This window comes from Pollicipes pollicipes, unplaced genomic scaffold (genome assembly GCF_011947565.3).
Source record: "Pollicipes pollicipes isolate AB1234 unplaced genomic scaffold, Ppol_2.1 Scaffold_4740;HRSCAF=5597_pilon_pilon_pilon, whole genome shotgun sequence".
In the NCBI taxonomy this organism is placed as follows: Eukaryota; Metazoa; Arthropoda; class Thecostraca; order Pollicipedomorpha; family Pollicipedidae; genus Pollicipes; species Pollicipes pollicipes.
This window is the reverse complement of record NW_023596545.1, coordinates 34,753,470-34,762,028: the sequence shown is the minus strand read 5'-3', so window position 1 is coordinate 34,762,028 and position 8,559 is coordinate 34,753,470. Positions and strand designations below refer to the sequence as shown.

General features: G+C 57.4%; 1 long non-coding RNA gene across 1 annotated transcript in view; it reads left to right on the top strand.

The window, feature by feature from the left end:
- The first annotated feature begins 2,738 nt into the window (after positions 1-2,738).
- Positions 2,739-8,559, top strand: part of LOC119099144 (uncharacterized) — a 6,122-nt gene continuing 301 nt past the window's right edge. The window contains exons 1-3 of the long non-coding RNA XR_005094311.1: positions 2,739-2,937; positions 3,560-3,738; positions 8,336-8,559. The exon at positions 8,336-8,559 is cut by the window's right edge and continues 301 nt beyond it. This is a non-coding gene — a long non-coding RNA (uncharacterized LOC119099144). The remainder of the gene's footprint in view (positions 2,938-3,559; positions 3,739-8,335) is intronic.

Here is an 8,559-nt window from a genome sequence, read left to right as displayed (position 1 = left end):
GCGGATCTGTGGGCTGAACCGGTAGCCGAGCCAACGGGCAGCCGAGCCGAACGGGCAGCCGAGCCGGGCCCGCAGCCGAGCCGGACCGGTAACCGAGCCGAGCCGACAGCCGAGTCAAAGCAGCGGCCAAGCCGAGCCGGGCATGCAGCCGAGCCAAACCGGCAGCCGAGCCGAGCCGAGCCGAGCCTGCAGCCGAGCCTGCAGCCGAGCCTGCAGCCGAGCCGAGCCGAGCCGAGCCGAGCCGAGCCTGCAGCCGAACCGGGCTGGCAGCCGAACGGGGTCGGTAGCCGAGCCGAACCGGCAGCCGAGCCGGGCCGGCAGAGGTTGCGGCAGTGTGTTGGCAGAGAGGCGAAGGACAGTATCAAACTGGGCCCGGGGCCTGGAGCCGGCCCGACCCGGAGACCGTGTGGGAAACAGGAGCCAGCCCGGCCCGGAGACCATGTGGGAGCCAGGGGCCGGGCCGACGGGACCATCTGTAGTGAGCGCCGACCCGCCGCCACCTGTGCCCCTCAGCAGTAGTGAGCGAGGTGTCGGGCCCGACGGCTGGGGAGGCGCCGGCCGCACGGGCAGCTGCCGGCCGCCGACCGTCGAGCGGTGCACCTGCTACCGTCTGTGGTCCGCGCGTGTTCAGCTGGCGTTGCGCTACCCCTCCAATTGAGGGGTACCGTCCTGGGTTGTTGCTGCTCTGACCCCTAATGATGGACCCGACGGCCTGGATGCAGCCAAGCTGCCGTTTATTCTTTCAGTCGTGTCGACATCTTCGGTTAGATCTGTTAAGTGATTGGGGTTTGCATGGTCGTGTCGTAGAATGTATTTTTGTACGCCCGTAGTTATTATTTCGTGTTACGGTGTTATTTATTGCACGAGGCATCTGTCCTCGTGCATGGGTTACAGGGCTGCTGTATGGCAGCGGCAGTGACTGGCTGTCACGTGTGCTGGAAAACTTATCAGATGACATGTTTGCTTCTGTATTTAGGCCTCCGAGGCTGTGAGACACTATCTGTATTGTAGTCTGTTGTTTTGGATGCATGTTCCTGCGTTTATCGACAGCAAGCTTACTGCGCTATTTTACGAGCATGATTTACCCAGCATCGACCTTGTCTTAATGACCTGATGAGGGCTGCGCGCTGTATCATCCCGGCAGCATCCGCGCAGTGCCGTCTGCCTGTTCCTCGCCGATCTTCGCCACCATGTATTGTCGCCGGCCGATTGGCTGTTGTTGTTGCACCATCATATCACCGGGAATGTTTGAGGTAGGCGACATTTGGTTGCCCTCTCCCAAGCGTGCGTCAGTGGCGGGCCCGGTATTTCTTTAGACGTGTAGTGTCGTGCTGGCCATGGCTGGTCAGGCACCCCGCGCCACCGTCTCGTCGCGTTCGTTCGTGTAGTCCCGGTGTCTTCTGCGTCGCGGCCCGGTTGGACGCGCGCTAGTGTGTGCATGCACTGCCCTTTCCGACTCTCTCCCTTCCCGCGAATCCCGCCGTGCGTGCGGGCGTCCGCTGCGGCCACGGGTCCCCTGAGTTCGGAGTGTTGCTGCCGCCCGCTGTCTCCGGGTGTCTCCGCCGCCGTGGTGTCTGGCACTACTCGTGTCGAGAGGCGCGCTGTGTCGCTGCCGGACGCCGACTTGGCCGTGTGCGACTCATCACAGGAGACGCCGCCTGCCGTCGGGAGCGTGTGTCACTGCCTCGCCTGCCTGCTGCTTGCCAGCCCGCCGGCCAGGAAAGACTGGGCATGGCGCCCTGGCGGATATGGTGGAAATCACTAGTGCCGCAAGCGCCCGCCACCGGCGCCGTCGAGCGGAACTGATAAAGACATCTCCGTGCTGTAAAATGGTCCATCGTTATGGAAAATATATTTTTTGAAGTGGTTGCCCAATAAATTTGCTCACATATGACTTGGAGTTGAAAGACAGCAATTACGTGTCAAAAATTCGACTGAGCGACGTGATTGACGGCCGTGCTGTTTTCCGTTCTGTGCCGGCCCGGCGATTGCATCGAGATGTCGCGGGGCCTTGAACGGTAAGAGTTCGAACGCTTCTAGGAATGGCTCAGGGCTTACAGGAGCTCGGAGTCGACTGCTCATATACGCTGAGCACTTCATAGTTGCAAAGGGTAGCAGAAATGTGAGTGTGAGCAGAAGTCCTGGGGGAGGTGAGGAGAACGGATTTCGGTTCAATTTTTGACATGCAACGTCGCGTACCATTTTGCGTTTGATGTGGGGATGAGGTGTCTCGACGGACCAGGTCCCCACGCCGCCAAGCTCCCACGCCGTTACGCCCAGATTAAATCTGCCTGCCACACCATAACTGTATGACGGCAATGTAAGAGCCCCTCGAATGGGCCATACAGTGGAGAAGTATATGAAGATGCTGAACATACAATTGCACTGACCATGGGGTGTAAAACAATGTGAACGGGTGTGACAACCGGACGAATGCAGTGGTAGACATTCATCCTGCGAAGAACAAACATGCCGCATGATGAAATAATTTAAAAACTGTTACTTTGATTTCAAGCTGCATTCCGTTAAGTGGCTTCCGGCAAAGCATTACATTTTTTGTTGTTACTGCCAGTTCGTGATCAACACTCATTCTCTGTAGATACTTAATGGAACGATGTTTGACCCAGCTCTATGGCCTTGAGTTTAGTCAGCTGACGAAGATTGCCTCCGTGCCGTTGTTTATGCTTTTCTCTACGAGCCGTGGCGCGCGCTGGCAGTACGCTCAGAGGATCGTTGGGGCTCGCGGGGCGCGCGTCGGTGCTGCTGCGGAACGACGTGTCTTGCGCGTGTCGTTTCCGATGGGTTTGATGATAACGACTGTTGTTGCTTTTAATATTACCGGCGGACAGTAAGTGGTTACCGGAAAGCGTCTTATCAGTCACAAGCCTAGGAACACCGATCAAAGCTCCACGATTTGGCCCACGGTCAGCGAGCAAGGTGAGGTCGCGACTTTTATGACTATGATTTGTTATCCAGAGGTGTAGAGATGTTCTCAAACTTCATCAAAAGTGGGAGGGCAATGGCCCACTGGCCTCTACAACGTCCATGGCTGTTAGGTAGGCGTGCCAAATTGTTTTAAGAAACCGTGCGGTGTACGATGGTGATGCCGGTATGTCCAAGCTCCATTATTGGTATGTGTGAGAGCTTTGGACTGGGGTTATCAGCAGGGAAATTGAGTCAATTGGTTGCGATTGATGAATGCAGTTGTTGGGATGTAAGTACCTGCGGTCTAGTGGTTACCATTGTTTGTACAGTACACATTTAGCAGGTTTACTCTGTGTTATCAGGGTTATGTAAATAGGTAAAGTTACCTAAGTGTGTAATATCAATCACAGAATTTGTTTCAAAGATGTCTCATTTCAATATGACATTAGGGAAGGCTTCATCAGGGCTTAGATGACACATGTGGCTTGCTCTTAATACTACCATGGATACTTGAAAACCATCATTGAATTCATTGTTAGATAAATGGAAGTATTGGAAAATGCATGAGGGCAGATGTAAAAAATTACAGGTGCATGTGCATGCTAGCACCTGAAAATTTTCTTTTCTGTTTCAGATGGCTTTCCTGAACTGAAGAAACAGGACATAAACTGAAAAGTCTCGCTGACTTCAGCTTACTGAAACAACCTGACAATGGAGCCTGTAACTATCCAGCTCTTGGAGAGCATTGCCAAGGACAAGGATGCCTGCAGCCTGATGGCATCACTCTTCCAGACAGTCACCAGTGATATGAAGGTAAGCAGTCAGATGGTGCCTGAAGTTATATGAAATGTGGTAGCTATGTGATGTGTATTTTAAACCAAAGTGGGCTGGATTTAAGCCCAGGATAAGTTCATTGGACCATGCCATTCCCAAAAACTGGACCATGCACACCTGAGGCACACTTAACTGGGTTGTCAGGAAACATTTTGAGCTGCGCCCCAGCCCCATCACAAAATCTTTCATATGCCCCTGCTTGATTGATGTGCATCATATGCAACTAATTGCTAATAATTTGTCAGTTACATTCAATAAAGATATGCTAGTTGATATCCCAAGCTCATTGCTGCATTTAATCTATTTGCTAGTAGACATTAGCTGTGTAATCAGTATATAATGTACAATAATTTTTACAAACCACTGAAGAACACAGCCACATTAGTTTAGGCCACAAAGTTTGCATTAGACTGTGAACAGCTAATTCTTGTTTTATGACCAAAATTCCACAGCCAAAGTTGTTTTGAAATCAGATTAAGCAAACTTTGGCCATTATCTCTGCCAGGGTGAAACTTTTCCTGGATCATGAAGTGTGTGAATCATCTGATAATCCATATATTGGGGAGGACTGGGTGAAGCTGGCTTTAAAACAAGTGGACTAAGATTGAATGAGACTTGCAAGTTGAGCAACCTGGGTGGATAATGTAACTGGAGGACTGACTGAACATGTAAATGTTACTAAACAATGCATGAATGTTGTCATGCAAGCTGCCCTTGTTTTTTGTATTTAGGTCAGACTCAAAGTTAGAAGCTTTCTGAGAAATATCTTAATCTGCTGGCTGTGACCCAGTTTATTTCAACATTGTAAAGTGGTGAGCTGGTTATTGGATTAAAAGCCGTTACACTGAAGACTCGGTCATATAATTGTAATCCATGCAGTGGTCTAATCAAGCCACACTTGCTCATCATGTATGGACCCAGGGCATGAGATGGCCCAAGTCCCAAGCAGCCACACCAGATGGATGGCTGTCGCTTCCACATAGCGAGTGCTGCGTGGTCGGACTGTAGGGCCCCTGTGGCCGTCGCTGCGCACGGTCGGACCCCGGTATCCCGCCGCGGCCCCACCGTCCAGCGGAGCCGGGCGCCTTCCGTCGGGCCGTCGCGGGACAGCCGCCGACCGCCGGGATCCCGTGCGCCGCTCGTCCGGCGCGCCGTCTGCCGGCCAGCCGCCGGACCTGCCGGCTGTTGTGTCTGTCCAGTCCGGCCCGTGTTTGTTGAACTGGATCAATATCGATACAGCGCGCCGCCGGCTCGCGGCAGGCGTTGCGACAGAAAGGCGGCGCCGGTGGGCGTCAGTTGCGGTCGGCACTCACATGCGAGTGGCCGCCTGCCCTTCGCCGCGGGCCCGGCGCGATTGTCGCGTCTCCACGGTCGCCGCACGCTGCTGCGCGCGCGGATGGAGATGCCTTCGCGGCCGGCGCCGCGGCGTCCGACGCACGCGCGCGACTGTCAGCCGGCGTGATGGAGAAGGGAGGCGCCAAGGCTCGCCGCCGCTCGCAGCGGCGTCCCGCGGCCCGTGGCCGTGACCCGGCCCCGCTCCACGGCCGGCCCAGTTTGAGCCGGCCCCGTTTGCGGCCGCCGCACGGAGGGCCCGCGCGCCGGCTTGTCTCTGGCCAGGTGGTGGCATCCGGCAGGTCCGATGTCTCCAGGGCACCTGGTGCCTCTGGTCTGTCAGAGGCCTCCACTGCATGACACGTCTCGGGCTGCAACTGGTGCACCGGCCTCGCTGACCCGTGGCATGTCTCCAGTCTTTGGCACCTGTCCAGCTGGATGAGACATCTCGTGCTCGTGATTTTCCCGTGGCGCGGGTCGTGCCCGATGCACAGAGCCTCGTCTGGCCGCGGAGACGCCTCCCGGCCGCCGCGCGTCGCCCAGCTGTTACGTGGGCCACGGTCAATGGGCTGTGACGTCACTGTGCCAGGTGCGGCGCGCGGCGGCCGTCTCCACCGCAGCGGAGGCGGGCCGCCGGGATCCGGTGGCGGGCCACGCCTGCCGCCCGCCGCTCCGGGTTCCGGCCGGACGTCGGAGCGGCGGGGGGCGGCGCCGCCGAGGGCCGGAAGCGAGCGTTCACGAGCATCACGTGCCGGCTGACCCGTTCGACTGCCCGGCCGCCGGGCGGCCCGTGACCCGCGCGGCCCGTTACGGCGCCGGCAGCCGCGGGCCGAGCCGGCGGCCCGCCCGCCGCCGCCGCCGCCGGCAGGCTGAGAGATAACGGGATATCTGGGCTAGCCGGGCGGGGACGCGAGCGCTCCCACGCGGCCGGATCCGCCGGAAAGCGAACCGGTGGCCTACATGGCGGCGGGCGGACGTGATTCGCTGCCGCGCGTGGATGTTTGCAGCACCGTAGCCGGTCACGGCCGTGAGTACGGGTACGGCCTGATGACTCCGCTCGTTGTGAAAGTGGTCGGCCGTGGTTTTGCTGCCGACTCCGGCATGATGTGGACCTGATAGCGCGCGCTGTTTCACAATCTGGCCGCGCCGTGTCGGTGGAGGTTTTTTATCGTGATTGATCAATGAGCGGCCGGCCCTGTTGTATCCAGACTGTGTCGGACGTGGTGCACGTTATCTAGGGCCTGTTACGGATACGGGAATGTCGAAGAGTACGCGCCGGTGTGTGATCCGCATCAAATTGGGCTATCTTTCGCGTACGGAGTTTGTTTGCAATCTGTGCGTGACGGGGAAAGTGGAGTCGCTCGCAAAAACGCCGATGGGACAACCGTAGCTTGTCGTTCAGTGCCGCTGGATTGTAACGGAAAGCCCAGAGCGGCACGTTAGTCACATTTACGACGTGAATTGGTGTTCCTAGTGACACGGTCTGCGGCTGAAAATCAGACTGTTGGGACATGGGGATTTTTTTTTGTTGTACCATTACCTTCCCGTGACGTTATCGTTGACCCGAGCTGTTCATTTACCTGCGCTGGCGCCAATCCTTGCGGGGTATCACAGGTGCGGTCAAAGCAGCATGCACGCTTGAAAAAAGAATAAGGCATGCGTGTTTCAGGCGCCTTCTATTTGTCCGTCGTGAATACACCGACCGCGGCTGGCACGTGTCAGTGCTGACCTTTGCCGTGACGGCCGGGCTAGCTGGGCCCTGCCTATCGCCGGCGTTTGGTGCGCCGCTGCTCGCAGACACGGGGGCGCTGCCAGACTTAGGTGGCACGGCCAGGCAACGGGAGGCAACGGGACGGCAACTAGCAGAGACATGCGGAACGGGCAAGCTCTCCTCAAAATTGATATGAAAGTATTCCATTGGTGCGTACTAGCAACACATAACGCCGCCCGCCGGTTCTTCCAGCGCAGTGATTCTGAAAAAATCGTGCGACTTCGCGTCATTGGCAAAACAGTGTCGAACCGAGCTTTGGACCGGGTGCCAGAGAATGTACAGTGTGTATCATCACTCGCTGGTGTGTCACTACAGCGTTCCAAAATGCATCCAGCAGAGTTTGCAAATGGGAAATATCTGTATTAATGCGTTCATAATTTTGGTTCTCGGGGCTCTCCGAGTAATTCGTTGGCTGCTAATCCGCTGCCCTCTGACGTTGAACCCTGGCATCTGTCGGGTCCGGCCCGGTTCGCCAAGCCCGGGTTGCCTAGATGCTGGGTTGACCGCCGCCCGGTTCAGTACTGGTTCGCCAATCTTGAGCAAGGGGAGGAGCAACAGGCAGTGAACCCGGAGCTGGGAGTGGAGTGCGATGGCACGAACAAATATCGACATCTCGCCACTCAGTTGACCAAATATTGAAACAGTGTTACCACGGCTCGGGGCCCGTCACCTCCACCGACGGCCGCCACCCATTCCGCCCCCGGCCCGACCGCCCTCGCGGCGTCGTGCCGCAGGGAGGCCAGGCCGGCACCGATGAGAACGGCCGGCCCGCTCGCCAACGACTGGGACCGAGTTCGGGACGGCAGCCCCCGACCGCTCTGTTTTGCCGCCGCCCGCACTGTTTATGCCGCGCGGACCGGACGCGACGCGGCCGCTTGTCGCCATGGCGACGGAGCGGAGCGGCGTGTGGTGAACCGGCGACTGTCCCATCGGACGAGCTGAGCTCAGCTGCCGACGCTGCTGACGCTGCGCTGTGGGGCAGGGGGGGGGGGGGGCTGGGACCGGTCAGGCTGGCAGAGGACACCCGACCGATTAACTGGCCGGACGCAGGACCCGGAGACCTGTTCCTGGTACGATTCTGTCACCGCACTTTGTAACGTAAGCTCACTTAGCGGCAGGCGGCATGTGACGACATAGCGGCTTGCATCAACTGGTTCATTCACTGACTCGGCTACGGGTGGCGGTAATTTGAGAAGCTGTTTGCGTTTAGTTTGCAGACGTTTAACACGGCGCTTTCACCATACGGTGATTATGTACCGACCGATGGACGATAATTACGTGGAAGAAGCTGTTGCAAAAGCAATCGATTACTGGCCATCGCTGTTTTGCAGCCAACGAAGCGTGTTACGTTTGATGGTTTATTGGCTGTGGGAACGCGAGGCTCGTTTACTATTTGTGTTGCGTTAAGATAGCGTCGTGCCCAGCTCTGGGCTGTAAAGACATGTACAAAAACGGCTCGTCTCTGACCAACAGGGCTCCCAACCGGTGTGGGAGGACTTCGCCAAGCAGGCCAACAAGCTGCACATATGCCTCAGGTGAGTGGCGCTCGGTCGGCGGTGGCCGGTGTCGCCGGTGCGAACACCGCAAGACCTGTCCCGCCGGACATGCTGTGGAGTGTGCACGCAGCGAGAAGTGGTCCCTGACACGCTGTCGTGGTGTCACGTGGTGTCACGTGCGACACGATCGCCTGTCGGGCG